This window comes from Choloepus didactylus, chromosome 3, assembly GCF_015220235.1.
Source record: "Choloepus didactylus isolate mChoDid1 chromosome 3, mChoDid1.pri, whole genome shotgun sequence".
Classification (NCBI taxonomy): Eukaryota; Metazoa; Chordata; class Mammalia; order Pilosa; family Megalonychidae; genus Choloepus; species Choloepus didactylus.
In genome coordinates, this window is record NC_051309.1 from 199492598 (window position 1) to 199511726 (window position 19129).

A 19129-nucleotide genomic window follows, 5' to 3' on the forward strand; every position below is an offset into this window, starting at 1 on the left:
TCAGAGATTGTCTAGGAAAGAAGGCAAACATTTAGCATCAAGAGGGCGAGGAAGGGTTAGGCCTGATCATGGAGAGCAAGTCAAGACTTGATCAGGGAGTTGAAAGGGTGTCACCGCAGCAGGTTATAGGCTCCTAAGTATTTGTTAAATGACTGCTGAAACTGTTGTTTTTTGAAAACTGGAATTCAACATTAATTGTTCCCCAGGGTACATAGAAAAACCTGATCAAAATATTGAGATCTCTGCTTAAAGCGATTTTTAGGCAGAAATGCACAGAAAGATAATTTTTCTAAGCTTAGTTATGTTATTCTCAAACCCACTCAAGCCAATTTCATACCATGATTAAAACTTTCATCTGATTTCATTCTCGGTGTGGCATGTGAGCAATCATCTGTGCAGCTTTATGAGGCCGACAGATAATGAACGTAATTATTATCGACTGAGACATCTTTAGGCATTTTTCATTCTTCAGGTAGAATTTAATTTGAACCAACAACTTTAAAAGTAACTTGTTTCGATGGTTTGAACTTGAACTGACCTAGAACTGCATTACACGGAATGAGGGCCCCGGCTAAAGTACCATATTCTATAATACGCTTTGTGACCAATAAGGCTGTGAGAAGATGCATAAGTGACAGCCATTAGGACTTCAGGTCTAATGTACATAAACACCCAACTCACTGTTCTGAAAAATTCCAGAGAAAATGGTTGTTCTAAAACAGATTCCAGCCTGTTCTCTTTTGTGAGGACTCACCAAATGGAATTCGGGAAACTTTGTATCCCTGAGGTGAAACCCCGTTCCCTTCATCCCAGCTACACCCTTCCCTGCTGTTCGGTATATGGAATTTTCTGTTAACTCTCCCTTTACTCTGAATCCACAGTGGTCTTTATGGGATCCTGAGTGCTGGGTTCTCACTTTTTAAAGCAATTTTAAAAGAGAAAACAGGACATTTCTCAGACATGAAACTGTTTCATTTCCCAGGGGTTCAGTTAATCCTGGGATATTGCAAGAATTCCGTGAAACATAATTCAATTAAATTCTATCACTTCATTCCATTCCAGTTCTGGAGAATCCTGTGGCTGCATAAAGAGTAACAAAGCCGAGACTTTGGTCATTGTCAGATAAATATCTTTCTTTCAACATTTAGGCCTAATGTGTCATTTCTCTAGTTAAACAAAGCCACTTGTAAAGGTTTAGCAGCTGTTAGGATTTACTATGCCTGGGCTGCCCTTCTAACTGCTTGTCTGATACATTTTGCTGTTTATTTTTAAATGGGTTTCATATTTCATAGAATCTTATAGCTGGAAGGGACCTTGGAAAACTTCTGCTTTTACCCACTTGTTTTGTAAATGAAGCAATGAAGCTCACAGAGGGTATGAGGCTTTAAAGGTCACAAAGTGAGTGAGTTGCAGAGTGAGGTCTAGAACCCAACTTTCTTTACCCTTTCAGGATTTTTGGTAACTTATTTCTGAATAGGATTTAGTGATATTTTTCACCTATGTACAGACTCTTAGGAGGAAATTTTTCCAAGGAATACATGGTATCATTGCAGATTTAAAAGTTGGAACTTTTATATAGCAGTTTCTTGTGTCTACCTTTTATTAGGGATGATAACTAACATACACAAAAGTAGAGAGAGTAAAAAGATGACCCCAAAACTGAACTTCAACAATTTTCAATTTATGGCTCATTTTGTTTCATCTATACCCTTGCCTACATCCTCACCCCCAGATTATTTTGAAGCAAACTCCAAACATCATATTATTTCACCTGTAAATATTTCAGTATGCATCTCCAAAAGGTAAAAGCACTTAAAAAAACATAACCACAATACTGTTATTAAGATTAAATAAATTAATAATAATTCCATAATTTATCAGATATCCTATAGTCGTGCTTTTTGATTTGTTAGATATATTCTTTAGCCAAGGAAAAACAAGCTGTTCAAATGATGGGTGTTTTAGATCAATGAAGAGGAGTCATCAAGAGCTCTTAATATCACTAATAAACCATGTCATGACTTTAACACTGAGGAATTGACCGATAGTTGCTTGATTTTGGACTGTTTTAATTCTCCCTTCTGCGTCAACTAGTAAATTTTAATGCAATGTTCTCCAAAGGCATTGCAGCTGTTCTTTTCATATCACGTTAAGTTCTTTAAGTAGCAGTATATTAAAGAAGCCTTTCACCACAGAAAGGAGAAAGTCAGAGTTGTTTTTGCTGGTGGGCCCTTAACTAATATTTCCATAGTGTGAGCAGATGTAAACGCCCTGTGCTCCAATTTACTAGCGAGAGATATAAAATATTTGGTGGTAAGACACACGTTCTAGTCACTAAAAATTATCTCCCAGGGAAGCATTTTAGGGGAGATGTGGTAAGGGGGCATGGTGGATAATGCATTTCTCATTTCTTCACCTTCTCTTTATAAATTTCCCTGGTAAAACTCTTCAGTGATAGAAGCCAAGAACAGATTCTGAGTGTCCATTCAGATTGGCATGGAATTTTGTGTTGCAGATGATAGGGTACAAAACAAAAATGCTCTTGTCACTCGTCTGCTGTGATGAGGAAGCTACGAATTCCTTTAACCTAACTAAAATCAGAAGTGTTCCCAGGAGACATTTTCTTCCTTAGAGAAAAGGTAGGGAGAGTTGGGTCCTGGTACTGATAACCAGGAAGATGGATTTTCCTGAAAGCAGTGTTCATTAAAACGAATACCCCAGTGCATTACCCAGCTGGTAGGAAAGAAAGAACCTCACCGGCGAGCACAGCCTCTGTGCTGAGTGCTGTTTTTGTCATCACACATCCAAAACCTAACAGTGGAGAGAAGTGTGATCTGAAACTAGTTTAATGCTTGCTCTATCTAGGTCAGACTGACTTCCAGGGCCTAATAAAAATCAGTGTCATGTGGTAATTGGGACTCAAGGCACACCTTGTGATTTGCTTAAACAACCTCCACCTTTTTAGTGTTTGTTTATTTTATCTTTTCTCTCTGCCATTGACTTTGGTCCAAAAAGAAGTGTTTCAGGAAGAGAGGAATTATGCAGCTGATATATGCTGTATTTGACCATAGCTGTTTAGTGACCAGGTTGACACTCGGATCTCCAGCGGCCATGGCCTCGCGCCTGTGGCCTCCTTTCTGGGTTTGAGTTATGGTGATTCGGGGTCCTGTTCAAGGAGACAGATGAATCTCACCCATCTGTGGGAGCTGTGCTCTTGCAGGACTGCCTCATATTTGCTTTGTTAGTGGTGTTCAGGAAGGAAGAGGAAACACCTCAGCTTCTGGAAGCCAAACAATGTCGACCTCCTGCCTGAAGGATGAGTGGAATTTCGGGATCTCCTTTTATCCAAGATCCTGCTCTTTAAATAGGTCGATTCATGTTTAATCCACAGAAAATGGGCCTTACCCTCTGACTATATGATCTGTAGAAAGCCCTCCCTTAAAAAAGGAATATATTTTATCAAGTTCCTTATTACAAATGGCCAACAGCCAAATGCTTAAAACAATAGAGAACTTAACTCCATTTATGGCAACATTTTCATGGAAAAACACATTAGGAGCTCCAGTGTTAACATGTGTCTCAGCTTCCATCCTCTGAAACTGCTGGCCAGAGAGAGGGATCCTCCACTAGTTCCAGCCCACGTATCCACAGAGATGGGGCCTGAGTGACAGAGTGGACACGGGGGATTCTGGAAGGGAATAAGGAGCAGTGGCAGATGTAGGGGGTACTGCTGGGGGGAAGCACAGAGGGCCATGACAGGGCTTCAGGTGGTTGATGGGTGATGAAGTCAATGCAAAATAAAGACTATTGGGGTCGTGGTTGTGAAGCAGAAAGGATGGGATGGATCTTGCGCTTATGAGATGCTTTGTACATTGAATGTTTCTAAGCCAGGGATACCTGAATGTTTCAATAGCACAAATCTTAGAATAAATCCTGCCTATGTGTCTATGAGTCCATTTAGGGCATGTGGAGACACAAGAGAAAGGGGAAAGTAGCAAAAGGTTCAGCTGTTATTATGTGTCTCGTGGTGTTTCCCAGGTTTAAGGTGTAAAATGAAGGGTGAACCAGACCAGAATTAAACACAAATTAGTAGGGTGAGATACAGTACATAGGAGAGGGGAGGCAACAATTAAGTCTTTTTCTTCTGACCATTTGTATTGATCAGATCCTCCAGAAAACAGAACCAATAGGATTATAAAATACGTGTGTGTGTGTGTGTGTGTGTGTGTGTGTGTGTGTGTGTGTGTGTGTGTGAGGGAGGGAGGGAGGGAGGGAGGGAAGGAGAGAGAGAGGCGAGAGAGAGAGAGAGAGAGAGAGAGAGAGAGAGAGAATTATTATAAGTAATTGGCTCATGTGTTTATGGGGACTGGCAACCTGAGATCTGTAGGGCCGTAGGGCACGCCAACAGGCTGAAAGCTCAGGCAGGAGTTTTATGCCACAGTCTTGAAGCAGAATTTCTTCTTCTCTGGGAAACCTCAGTTTTTGCTCTTAAGGCCTTCAACCGATTGGATGAGTTCCACTCACATTATCAAGGGTAATCTCCTTTATTTGAAGTCTACTGATTTTAGATGTTAACCAAATCTACAAAATACCTTCACAGCAATGTCTAATATAATAAGCACTAATAAACTAATATAGTGTTTGATTAAATAACTGGATACTGTAGCCTAACCAAGTTGACACATAAAAAGAGCTATCACACCCTCTTTCCCTGGAATGTCCCTTTTCACTCTGAATAGCTCTTCCCCAATCAATGACATTTATCTCATCAGTTGAACAGGGAGCTAACAATCTTTAGTGAGAGCTTCCACTACCTCCTGTCTTCTCTCTCTCCCTCCCTCCTACAATTATGTGTTAAATACCTTCTTTGTGCACCAAGTAAAGCTGGGTACTTGAAGGATGCGTCCCTGTCCATGTTGAGATCCTTTTCCATGGCCGATCAACTCAGGGGAATAGCCTAGCTCTGTACAGTCCTGCCTTGCACGGGGATGTCATATCTAAGAGGACACCATTCACATCAGAGACTTCATAGATTTATAGTTATTATAACAAATTTTGGAGAGATGAGGTAATATGTCTTTAAAAACAAAACTCTTTTCTTCCCCTAGTTGTCACAAAGGCACTGTATGAGCTCCTCAAGGTCCTGCCTTTCCCCCTTTACAGCATTACAAATTCCGCTAAAGATTGAACACTTCAAAATTTGTTACCAGGTTCTCTGCTGAGCACTCTGCATGCATTTTCATATTTATTATCCACACATCATTAGGATAGAGCTGTTTCCCCCATTTAACCTTTGAGGGATTTTTGGCTTAGCGGAGATTTTGGAGTTTGCCCACGGTCATGCATCTTGTAAGTGTCAAATCTAGGACTTAAATTCAGACTCCAAAGCCCATGCACTTTTTATTACCTCAGAAGGACAGGCACATATTTTAGGCCCATCTGTATCCTCCTACCCCATGAAGAAGAATATGATGTTGGAGACTTTTTTTTCTTTTATTCCCCTGAGACAACTTCATTCTTCAAAGTGTGAGGATTCAAGGCTCCAAGCAAGAACCCCCTTAGACTATATCTTCCCCAAAGTAATAATAATGGCTCAGGTTTACACTGACTACCCTGTGCCAGGTGTTATTGTAAGCAGTACACATTGTATTAACTTGCTCGAGCCTTTCAGCTACCCTAGGAGGACTATCATTGACCCCATTTTACAGTTGAAGAAACTTGGGTGCAGTGAGGCTCACCAGCTCGTCAGGGTCCAGTGGGCATTTTACCTGGGCAGGCTGTCTCCAGGAGCTCTACACACCCTCCTGCTGTGCCACTGGGGTCTCAGGTACCATGGAACCCCACGTCTGCTTTCCTCCTGGCCTCCAAGGAGCCTGTAGGAGGAGGCCTTTGTGAGTCTGACGGCCGTGACAGCTGGTACTGAGACAAAACAGCTGAATTGGGATCTGGATGGAATCTCTTGCTTGCTACTTGCCAATCTCATGGTTACTTCTTATTCTGACTTGCTTATTTATGGGCCCTGGGGCTTGGCAAAGAAGAAGCTAGAGGTTCACACAGTGTGCACAGAAATGAAGCAGACTCTCCTGTTAATGAGAGTTAGACATCTCAGGCGCTGCTTTGTTCCCACCCCTTCCCCCCACTTCATTCTTTTGATATTGCTCAAACCATGCAATTATGCCGGTGGCCAGAAGACAGAGATGATTTACTTTTCCTTGGGCTAATTTGGCTTGGTGCAAGGGTAGGGGGCAAACACTCCCTACCTCTGGAGCACTGAAAACAAGGTGTCTTCTTTCCTGTAGAAGCGATACGAACAGTTTCTTCCGAAAGGGAAGTTTTGCTTTCATAAGCTGCCAAAGCAATTCTCAAAACTTTATTAGGCCATCTCTTACTTGATTTATTTTTTTATTAATGAATCCAACTTTGATTTAGGATCCTGAAAGAGTCAAAGGATTGTCAACAACTACACTTAAGCAAACAGGCAGAGCAAAACCGTGAAGACGAAAGTGTAACTTAGCAAAGTTTAGGCCTTTGTGAAGGTGGACTTTTCCTTGTTTCAAACATCCCGGCAACCTCAAATCTGAGAACTTCAGCACTGAAAGCGCCCTGCGGTCCAGTTCTTGCCTAAGGTCTGCAGAGGCACAACTGGGGCTAAATCCAAGTCTTTCCCATAAGGACCACAAGCCCATATCTGCTCTTCTCCAGGCTTCTTTTCATGATCTCTTGACTTCAGGCCTTTTCCCAAACTTCCTATCCCAGGGACAATCTTCTCCCAGCCTGCTAATTTATCTCCTTTCTCACCTCTTCCTTTAAATCTCCCTAGTTCGATAAAAATATGCTGACTACTTCCTTTCAGCTTTCCTAATCTAGAGGTGAAATTGCCACCCCCTCTCTTGCAGAAACTCCACCCTAATTTTAGATTTATCCTTACCCTCATGCCCTTAACCCCCCAAGTGCCTTTCCCCTTTGCTTGTTTACTCAGATGCCATTGTTTCATGTCTCGTTGTCTTGTGCCTGTCCTACTTTTGCCATATGCTAAGCAAAGTTAGGGCTGAGGCAGGACCAGGTAGCCCAAAGACTGGAGAAGGTGAGAGTTGGAAGTGAAGGAGGGTGTGGGTAGGAACCCCACCCACAAAGGTGAGGCGGACCATGGTTAGAAACAGCCAACGCCTAAGAGACTTCAAAACTGGGGGATGTGGTTTGTGCCTGTGTGGTGGATCCATGGATCAGTGTTGGAGATGTGGGAACACCTGATCTCTTGTTGGTGGGGTGTGTTCTATTCAGACCACAGTTTTTTCTTCTAGCAGAAACCAAAGTAGAGCCAGGTTTTTAATTCTATTTTTCTTTTCTAATTAGGAAATAAAGCAATAAAACAAAATACAACTTTAAATAGAAGTCAAATAAATATTTGAAAATCCTCAGACTTACTAAGTTTTATTCCATTTGCCTGTCTTCCATGGCAGGGACAATAAAGGCTTTGTGGCTGGCAATTACTTTCAGCTCCCTGTGTGTCAGACTGAACTAAGAGCTTATATACGTTATCTTATTTAGTCTCACCACTTATGTGTTATTATTGGTCCCGTATTAAAGATGAGAAGCCTGAGGCTTATAGAGGTTAAATAGCTTATCCAAGGACACAGAGGTACTAAGAGGCAGGGCCAGAACTTGAACTGAGATCTGACTTCAAATTCTGGGTTTAGCACTGAACTGGCATAACCAAATGGTGTCAAGCTTAGCAATTCTGAGTTCTTAAGAACTTCTTTTTACTATTCCTATTGTTCAAAAATAAATTTTAGCATGGCTTACTGTGCTGTTACCTCAAAATCACCAAGAAATAGAAAAAAGACATCATTATTTACTTGAGCCCTAATCAGCTCTTTTATTTTAAAAGAGTGAGCTATCTTGTATTTGAATAGTACTTTATGTAGGTTTCAAAGTGTACTCTATATATTATCTCATTATAATGACATGGTGTCAAATTTGAGAGAAAAATGGACCTAGGGGCCATCTAATGCAACCCTCACCTTTTTTAAATGAAGAGATTGGGACTCATAGAGGTTATTTGATTTCACTATTAGGAATCACCAAAGCCTGGTTTAGAACTCAGATTTCCATACTTCTATTCCAGTGTTCTTTACCCACATTCATTCTGCAGGGGAGCCCTCTGTCTTCCTTAGGAACACATTGAAGTAGGTAGGCGAAAAAACACAGGCTCAGGGAAGTTAAGTGATACTTGCTTAAGGTGACAAAGGCACGTAGTGGCAGAAGCCGGATGTGAGCATAAGAATCTTGATTGCTGGTCCAGCTCATTTTCCATCACCTCCCTGCCAGCCCCTGAGTCCTGCCATCCTGTGCCTACTTGGGTTGCTCTGTGGAAGTCCCAGAGTGGCCCCATGTTGCCTTGAGCCTATTGAAAAGAGAGGGAACAGTATTATAATTGGTGGATTGTGAAAACATAAAAAAGGATATGTATGTGTGTGCGTTTCTTTTAACATCCTCTATTTTCTTCTTTTTTTGGTGAAAAAAGTCAGATTTTATAACTGATTGTTAAGGGAAAAAGGAAAAATGAGTGCTTTCATTTCCAGCAATCTGGCAGGCTGTATATCCTGAATACCTCTAGATTAAAAATAAAATCTAAAAATTTCCAGGTGAAATAGTAAATAGTATTTCTTGGCTCTTCGACCTCATAAAACACAAGTCCAGCTCCAGCCACCTTTCAGTATCATTGAAGCGATCACTCAGACCCAGCAAGGGAACTGGCTGCTCATGCTGAGCAAGGGGACTTGTAAACAAAGGGTAAATCTCAACAAAGTTTGACTAATTAAGACAATAATACAAGAAGGGTGAGGGAGTGGGAGGAAGGGGGGGAGGATGGAAGAAAAAGCAGGAAAAAGGAAGGGAGGATGGGAAGGAAAAGATGTAGGAGGAAGGAAAAGATGTAAGGAGGGAGGGAGGGAGGGAGAGAGGAAGGAAGAAAAAAACATTGGACAACAATAATCTGTGAGCTGTGAGCCTGTGTGTGTGTGTGTGTGTGTGTGCATGTGCGTGTGTGTACAGGGTTGAATTATTCTCAGGTCTGTGACTGGGAGAATGGTTCAGATAGGGATTATTTAGATTTTTCAAAACTAAGAATGCTTGTTAAAATATCAGAGGGAATCACTGAAACAATAGAGAGTAAGAGAGAATGAAGAGAGAGGGAAAGAGAACAAGAGAGCTTAATTATTCAATGTGGAATAATGAAGAACTTATTTTTGGTTTTCCAGTGTTAAGCCATTTGACCTGGCAGTCAGAACAAGTTATCTATGAACTCAGCCTTGGACCAGGTACAGGATATTAATTTAAAGATTAAATTACATTAACATCTATCGAGTACTATCTAATTGCCAGATACTATTCTTAGCTCTTTGTAAGTGTCCTCTGATTTAATCCTCAGAACAAACTGATTAGGTAGGTACTTTTATTTACCCCATGTATCATGGGGAAAAGAGAGTTTATACAACGTGGCTTTCAGACACTGACATATATACTCCAGAGTGATCACTTTTTTTTCTTGCAATTTTATTGAGATACTGTCACATACCATACAGTCATCCAAAGTATACAGTCAGTTGTTCACAGCATCATTGTATAGCTGTGCATTCATCACCATAATCAATTTTTGAACATTTTCATTACTCCAAAAATAATAATAAAAATAAAAGTAAAAAAGAACACCCAAAACAACCCACCCCCATCCCCCCTATTATTCATTTAATTTTTGTTCCTATTTTTCTACTCATCTGTCCATACACTGGATGAAGGGAGTGTGAGCCACAGGGTTTTCACAATCACATAGTCACACCATGTAAGCTACATAGTTATACAATCATCTTCAAGAAACAAGGTTACTGGGTTGCAGTTCAACAGTTTCAGGTATTTCCTTCTAGCTATTCCAGTACACTAAAAACTACAAAGGGATGTCTATATAACGCATTAAGAATAACCTCCAGAATGACCTCTTGACTACATTTGAAATCTCAGAGTGATCACGTTTAACTCCTGCACTATATTGTCTTGGCAAAATCCTTGTGGAGAAATCCTTGCTTCAACAAAATTCTGGAGGGTACTAGAGAGAGCTGTGACCCTCTGTCAAGGCTCAAGTCCTCCTGCATCTGTTCTTTTGTCCTGGGCCCGGGAACCCCTCCAGGAGCCCCACAGCTGCACACAGCAACAGTCAGGAGCCCTTCTCCCTGATTTCTTGGGTCCCATCCGACACTGCAGCTCTTGAACTGTGATCATTTGTGGTGGTTACAGGGGGCCAGCAACGGCTTAAAATTTCCTTCTAGACTGACAACTGCATGAACTCGTTCTCTCTTAAACTTTTATATTCTAGTTGCTGAGGTTGTGGTGGTGATTACAATAGTCTGCAATCACTTGTAAAAGCAAACTGGATGTTCGTCTCATAATTGATACACACTTAGGGCATATTTAGCCCCTCATCCAAAGCAATTATTTTTCACTTGTTATAGGATCTAAATTAAAAAATATCACCCGTGAAATTGTTACCTATTCATTAGAATATAGGCGGTTACTCCATGAATACATTTATTTGTAAATACCCAATATGGATGGATTCTCTTTTGCCTAAAACTTAAATAATTAAGGTTTAAAAATGTATAATGACTCTGGAAAAGTCTGTAAAAGGCTTGTCTCCAAGGACCTGGAGATGTCTAAACAGAATGTCACATCAGATATCCTCTTCAAATCAGTCTTGAGATTTTGGAACAGAACTGTGCCCCCCCCCCCCGCATTTCTCTGAGTTCAACTTCCCCTTTCCTTTAGAACCTTTTGTCTCTTTTGTGTAGCTTCTTATTCTGGTTAGACCTTTTCCCGTTTTCTAGGATATTTACCCTCTTTTCTACTGGGAAGCCACAGAGTTAGTTATGTAGCCATTTTCTGACTGGCACTGAAGTGTGTTCACATGGAATCCTAACTGTAGGCTGAGACTAGCCTTTAGGTCTAGTCTCATTTGTGTTCTGAAGCAGGTTCCACATATAAGATGTTTAGACTTAGCACATTTCCTTTTCCTCTCTGCCAGTGTCCTCAGCTTGGTGGACTGCAGGGAACCACAGCTGGCCTCTTTAGGACTGTACTGCCTTATTCCCTGTGGGAATTTGGAAAGTGAGAGGAAAGTAAGTCTTGGAGATGCAAGTTACACCTGATTTCATACTCTTGTTGCAAGAAGCATTTGCCATCATATTCAATGACCTTAGCCAGTTTTTCTTTATATTGCAAATGGGACCATAGCATAATCAATTCATTATGTCTTGCTAAAAAATAAACTTTTGCCACAGAGCTTTGAGCCTTTACCCTTCTTGTCAGATATAAGGGAAGAGTAGCTAGAGATGTCTCAAAACACAACCATTTTGCATTTGAAAATGTTTGATCTAACTGCAATTTTTCTTATCTTTCCATTTAGATTCATTTGTTCCTCTTATTAAGTGAAACTTACATTTTTTGACTGGTCTCCTTCCACAAAAAGTAGGGTAACGGTATGTCCTGGTTTGTCCAAGATGACACTGGTTGTGCTGTTTTGGATATATTATGTCCCCCAAAATGCCATGTTCTTTAATGTATTCTTGCAGGAGCAGACGTATTAGTGTTGATTAGGTTGGAATCCTTTGATTGAGTGTTTCCATGGAGATATGGATCCCACCCCTTCAGGGTGGGTCTTGATTTAATCTCTGGAATCCTATAAAAGAGCTCACAAACAGAAGGACCTCAGAGCAGCTGAGAGTGACATTTTGGAGAGCAGCTGAGAGAGATATTTTGGAGGCGGCCACTGAAAGCAGACTTTTGCTGCCACTTTGCTCTGGAGAAGCTAAGAGAGGAAAAAACACCCCAAGAGCAACATTTTGAAGAACACACAGTTGCTGAGAGAGGTGCTGGAACACAACCCAGGATTAGCAGATGCCAGCCACATGCCTTCCCAGCTGACAGAGGTTTTCCAGACACCATTGACCTTCCTTTGGTGAAGGTATACTCATCTTGATGCCTTAATTTGGACATTTTCCTGGCCTTCAGACTGTAAATTTGTAACTTAATAAATCCCCTTTATAAAAGCCAATCCGTTTCTTGTATTTTGCATAATGGCAGCATTAGCAAACTGGAACATTGGTTTTAAGCATTTTGTCCTATTATAATTAATATCATTCTTTTCACTTTAAAAAGTGTCCTAGTTGGGGTCCTCCACCAAAACTTTGAACAACTAGCAAGAACTGACAGAAGCATCTTTCTCAAAGCTCCAGAAAACAATTAAAGCCTGTGGTAACAGGATGAGTGCCAAATCAAGAAAAAGACTACTTAAAAGCAGTAGAACCTTGTGATGCCCTCGCTGCCCCTCCAGCTCCCACTGGTTTGGTGCAGAGCTGGCCTGTGCTCCCAGTGTGGATCCCTGACTCCAGATCTGAAGGGAGCAGAGTAACCCTCCTGCACATACTGGGGGCATGTAGGTCTGGCCCAGTCTGTCTGGTGGTGTCCTGAGGGGCTCACCATCCTACAACTTGCCCTGCATGTAGAAGGCAGCTCTCCAAACTCTACTACAGAATGCTGAGGGAGAACAGTCAAGTGGAGTTGCCTGGGGCAAGGGATTGCTATCTGTAGGGCATAGAGCACAGTGCCCAGGATGTGAGGAAACTGTTTGCTAACAGAAGAGAGGGCATTCAGAATCAAGCAAAAGGGTAATTCCAGGCCCATGACCAGACCCTTGGGCAGAAAGGACTAAGGATGACCCTATGCTTTGGCCTGGAGCTATTCTTCAAACTCTTTGTATAAAGAAGCTCTCAAGGACAACATTGCACAGGTCAAGCTGCAAGGACTGTGTATTTGGTTTGCTAAAGCTGCTGGAGTGCAATATACCAGAAATGGGTTGACTTTTTCAATGGGATTTTATTAGGTTACAAATTTACTGTTCTAAGGCCATGAAAATGTCCAAATTAAGGCATCAAGAGGAAGATACCTTCCCTGAGGAAAGGCTGCTGGCATCTGGGGTTCCTCTGTCTCATGGGAAGGCACCTGGCAATGTCTGCTGGTCCTTCTTTCCTGGTTCTGGTTTCAATGGCTGTCTCCAAATGTCTCTGAGCATTTCTCTCTCAGCTCTTGTGGGTTCTTGCTTGTTTCTCCTGGGGCATTTCTTTCTTTCGTCTTCTTCACAAAGGACTCCAGTAAAGGGATTAAGACCCACCCTGAATGAGCTGAGTCACATCTCAATTGAACCAAAATGTCTCACCCACAATAGATCTGCCCCCACAGGGATGGATTAGAAGAACATGGCCTTTTCTGGGGTATATAACAGCTCCAAACCATTACACACTGGGAAAGGTAGTTTCTTTGTTTCCTTCTTCTGCTTCTTTTTAAAATTTTAGTTCCTGGAATTCAAGGAAAGCTCTGTCGTAACACTAGCTAGATACATGCTTAAGAAACAGACATCTCGTGGTCTAAATTCCAGCAATAATACATTAAAATATCAAGATGCCCAGGTTTCAATGGGGAGTTACAAAGCATGCCCAGGCAAGGGAGGAGTGATGTCCTAGGCAAAGAGAAGACTAAAACATTAGAAACCATGAATGAGGAGGACCAGACCTGGGACTTACCAGATAAAGACTTAAAAACCTAAATATGCTCAAAGAGCTGAAGGAAAACATGGACAAAGAACTAAAGGAAGTCGGGAAAATGATAGATGAACACAAGGAGAGCATCAATGGAGAGGTGGAAACTGTAAAAAGGAACTAAACAGAGCTGAAGACCACAGTAACAGAAATTAAAAATTCCCTAAAGGGGTTCAACAGTAGATGGGAACTAGCAGAAGAAACAGTACACTTGAAATTAAGACAGTTAGAATCTTCTAGTCTGAGGAGCAGAAAGAAGAAAGAATGAAGAAAAGTGAACAGAGCCTAAGAAACCTGTGGGAGACCATCACGCACACCAGCGTATGCATTGTGGGAGCCCCAGAAAGAGAAAGATGGGCAGAGACAATATTAGGGGCAATAACAGCAAAAACTTCCCAAATTCAATGAAAGACTCAAATGTACATCTTCAGGATGCTTAACAAATTAAATGCAACACATGAGCCTGGGTGGGATCTAGCAAGGGAGGAAAAAAGGCTCAAAGGGACATTATTGGGACATATGAAAAATTGGAATATAGACTGTAAGCTTTTTATCAATATGAAATTACTTGAACTTGGTTACTGTACTTAAGGTGGTTACATAATTGAATATCCTTGTTCTTATGAAATGTACATGACAATATTAAATATTCAGGGAGCATGATATAGACAACCTACACTCAAGTGTTCAGACAGTAGATTGATAAATAGACAAACAGACAGTTAAATGGGTAGATAGAATGATACGCAAATGTGGCAAAATGTTAAAATTGGTGGATCAGAGTACCTGGGGGTTGGTGGGGGTATGTTGGTGTTCTCTGTATGGGGTTTGTATTATTTTTGTATAAGTTTAAAAGTATGTCAAAATAAAAAGTTAAAGTGTCCCTTTTGAGTGATAAACAATATAGTAACCCTATAGAAAGCTATTGCAAACTATTGTCAAGTTTTAGCTTACCCTTTGTTTTAAATAGAAGTTTCCCAACACCTTAAAAATACAAAACAAATAATTAGATGATTTAAGATAATTATCCATAAGCTTAATTACTTAAACTGCTAAATATTGAAAGGAAGTTTTTTTTAAAAAAAATCTTTCAAATGGACTTAGCAGCAATTATTTAATAAATAGCATTTTCATTCTATAAATGAAAGTTAAAATGTTGTAGTAATTATTAAATGATTCCACATTAATGTCCTATAATTTGCTGGGAATTAAAGCAGTTATTCTCAAATAGAATCTGGAATTTAAACAACTAGGGCCTTTAAAAAATGTATGTAATTTGATAAAACAGGAAACTATTTGAGCTTTGCTTCTTTTTGGTATATGATTTTAATTGTTAATGCATAACATTTCCTTAAATTACAGGAAGATGCATGTTAGAAAAAAGATCCATCCTTTAAAATCCATCTATGTTATAGTGTGGTTTTCATTGGCTTAGAAAAGAAAACTTTCAAGATTGATTAGTCTGGAGGAGGCCTGCAGATTTAAGTCTTTAAATCTCATGTACCATTTGTATAAGTGAACTGAGTCACTTGAGTCATTGGAATAAATTCATTTTCTATTTTATATGCACATATATTTATAAAAATGTATCAATAAGATGAATTTAAAATTTTTGGACTATACTAGCAATATAAAGATTTATATGACCATTCAGAAATCACAAATAAGTTACAGAAATTGTAATTTTAACTTCCTCCAAATTTGTGGCTGAACAAGAATAACCCTAAGTCTAGTAAACAGCTCATATTAGGCATTACTGAGGCTGTGGGGTAGACAGAAAAAGTGCTAGACTAGGAATCTCAAAAATGGAATTTCTAGTTCTTTAACCTCTGTATGATTTTGAGCAAATCATGTATTGTCCTCCAGCCTTAGTTTTTTTCATCGTTAAGTATGGGAACAACCCTCACCTTGCTCATTTCAGATCTTATGAGGCTCAATACACTGTTAAGTCCTATGCAAACACAAGGCTTCACTTATTATTCCTTAACTGCAAGAATTCTTCCCTACAAGTAGGCATGAGAAGAAATGAGGATAGATATAAATTAGTTCATTTACAATCCTAAGTCCACTTTATAATTCCGTGGATATTTGTTGTACCTCTACTAGGAACACGGCAACACATAGGCACTGAAGAGGATCTAAAATTAGCATACCATGACAAACATTTACTTTTTGAAAGGCATTATAAATAAAATGATTAATAAAGTGAAGTCTTTCTTGGCCACTCCACTTTCAGTTGAAATCCTCCAGTCTCAGTCTTCCTCTCCTTCATTATTTTCTTCAATTATACTTATCACTATTTATACTTATTTATATTTACACTTACCCCTATTCCATATTTAATATATTATATAATTTACTAATTTGTTTATTGTTGTCTCCTCCCACTGGGAATATAGACTCCTTAATGACAGAAGAATTTTGTTTTCTTTTTTTTTTTTAACTTTTGTATCCCTAGCATCTATAGCCATTGCTAGCACATAGCAAGTTCTCAATGAATATTTGTTCCTTGAGTGAAAACATGGTCAGCACTGTAATAAATAGGAAGGGTTGTTATTGTTATATAAGTGGATCAAGGGCTTCTGACACTGCAGTGGAATAGGAAGGAGAAGATGGAAAGTTTTTCAGAGCAGTGACCTCAATTTGAATCTTGAAGGATGAATCAGAGTTTTCCAGAAGTACAAGGAGGCAACCGGCTTCCTAAGCAAACAGGGTAGCTTTCACAAAGATGTGGGAATCTTAAATGAGATTACTGAAGAGTGGGCACAGTTCTGCACGTCTGGAGGTGGGGTGCCTGCATCCCAAGGGGTACCCTGTGTGATTCATTGGGGCACCAGGAGGAAATGTTAGAAGTAAGATTTACATTGATGTTTTAAGCAAGAAGTACAAAGGATATTAAATCTTACAGGACCTGTGCTGGGTGAGTGCATCAGGTGTCCTGAGAGATATGTGGGAACCACCAGGTGGGGGCCCTTTTTGCATGTGAGATGCTGTAATTTCCTTTACTTTTAGTATGTTGCTACCTATTGCAGTTTCTCTGTGCTGGTTACATGGATTTATAGCTCACGTGATCTTCACAGTTTTGTAACGAGGTAGGGAGTGACCATGAAAATATTTTCTACCACACAAATATCCTCTGTTTATCTCCTGGAAAATAGTTCAAGGAGTTGTTCAACCTAAAGATAAGTTTTTCATTTTCCTTTATAAAATTTCAGGAGTTACAAATTTGCTGACCTTTTCTGAATATAACAAACTTGGCACCCATCACTATGATCTGAGGAACTCACTGCTATTGTGATTTTAGCTGGTCTTTTGGGGTTAGTCAAATATGAACGGAATAAAGAAGGTCATGAAGACATTGTGCCCTGCTTTGGCTAAAGCTTTGTATGGTCCAATAAAGAACTTGTTCTACCTAGTGAAGCTTGGCAGGAGAAGCAAAATTTACTCACCGTTGTGTACACAGGGTAAGCCTGAGATGTGCATGAAACATTGACAGATGTACCCAATGAATTGTTAAAACTGTCAATCATGGAAATCCAGGCAACTGAATTTCTGCTTTTTCACTCAGCTTGTGAAGAGATGCAGTGAATTAAATCCATGATTGTTTCATTCTGAAGCATGTTGGACTTCATGTAAGAAAGCCCATTATTCATCTGTTTGGGTTTCTGAAGCATATCAGTTCTTTCTGGAGGGAATCTTTTCTCTGTGAGAGTGTGGTTGCTTTTGACTTTGTAAATCACCACATTTCGGTGCAATCTTTGCTTACTTGAAGGCTTGTGAGTATAAGTTCAGGTTCTTCAAATGAGTAAATATGCTAATTTGCAAAAGCAGTATTTCAGAATGAAACAAAGTAAAAGAAGTGATTGGACATCTGGGGTGCACATAGTTGGTTGAACAGCCTGATTATGAAATCTTCTGAAGATTTTTCTGAAAATATTTTAACAATTACGAAGAGCAACTTGAAAGCTTAGTAAAAGAGCACCACAGGTATTTTTCCAAACAAGAGGGCAGTAGCTATTACTAATACATGATATACTCAGAATAAAAACAGATTCTGAGATTACGTCAGGTGATACAAAGTTGTGTGTTGTGTGTGAACATAACTTTTATGTTCATAAAGTTTGTAGAACATAAGTCAGCTGCTTCATTCTCAGTGTCCAACCTCACCAGAGGGTTGGTTAACTATTTTTCATGATTTCCAACAGTATTCACATGTAAATTGGGGCTTACCCATGCTAGTTAATAAAAACTGAAACGTATAGTTATCTTATTATCCTACAGTTTCATTTTCGCCTTAAACTATTTAACATTGAACCAAATTACTGATTACAAATTTCCATCTTTAATTGAGGAACGTATTTTGAAGCATGCAGCATAATTTTATTTTAATTTTTAATATGTTAATCTTTAACATGGTTTAATTTCATTGAATTTTTCATGTTATCATTTATGAATCTTTGGCAAATGACACTGGCTTTCTATTTATAGCCTATCCTGAATCAAGACATTCAGGATAAAGGAAATTTGTGAAAACACAAGAACTTAGTGACTGATTGAGATTTGGATGGCTGTGGGCTGCATGGGCGGGAGAGCACTGAGAGAGAGAAAGCAGTTGAGGCAGGGCCTCACGTCCTTGCCTTGGAAGCCTGGATACCTAGTAGTGCCTTTCGCCATGACAGCATACAAGCCAAGAAGCCAGAGGTTGAGAGGGTAGGGATAGAGATGATTATTTTTGAGTAATGAGCAGCTTGAGTTTGATTTTGCATGGAGTACCCAGGGAAGATATTCAGTTGGCAGTGGGAAATCAGGATATAGAGATCTAAGAGAGAGGTCTGAGATAGTGAGAGGTATTTGGAAATCATTCACTTATAGGGACTAAAACAAAGCAGTGGATGGTGTTGAACTCAGCTAGTGAGATTGTAAATAAGAATAAAGGGTGACTGAGGATGGAATCCAGAGAATACCCAGTATGTAATGGGCAGATGGACAAAGAGTCATGATCTGATCAAGAAGTAGGTGGAGAGCCAGTAGAGAGTCACAATGCAAAAGTCAAGAAAAGGAGAAGTTGTAAGAGGAGAGTGGGCAGCAGTGCCAATCAAGAAACCAAAATAGGGCTAAAATAATCAATGGAGTTGACAATGGAGAGATTGTCAGTTATATTAGCAAAAGAAAATGTGTGTATGTATATATTTTTGAATTATGTAATAATGAGAAGTAGTCTGAGACTAAGAGCCAAAATAAGTAGCATAAATAATAAGTACTACAGAGTTCAGGAAAAGGGAGGATTCAAAATAAAAATGACTTCCCAGTTTCTGTATGTGGAAGTGCAATTCCATAAACACTGGAGTATCTGTGGTTCTCTGTCCTTTGTCTACCCTCCAACCCCATCCCCTAATATTTTCAACTGTCAAGGTCTGCAGATTCTAACTTGGCAATGTTTCCCATCTACTATTCTCCATTCTTTCTGCCAGAATTCAAATTCAGAT

At 39.8% G+C, this 19129-nt stretch overlaps 1 protein-coding gene across 3 annotated transcripts in view; it reads left to right on the plus strand.

Moving 5' to 3' along the window:
- STOX2 (storkhead box 2) overlaps positions 1-19129 on the plus strand; it is a 231797-nt gene that overhangs the window by 97699 nt on the left and 114969 nt on the right. The gene's annotated exons all lie outside the window — the stretch shown is intronic.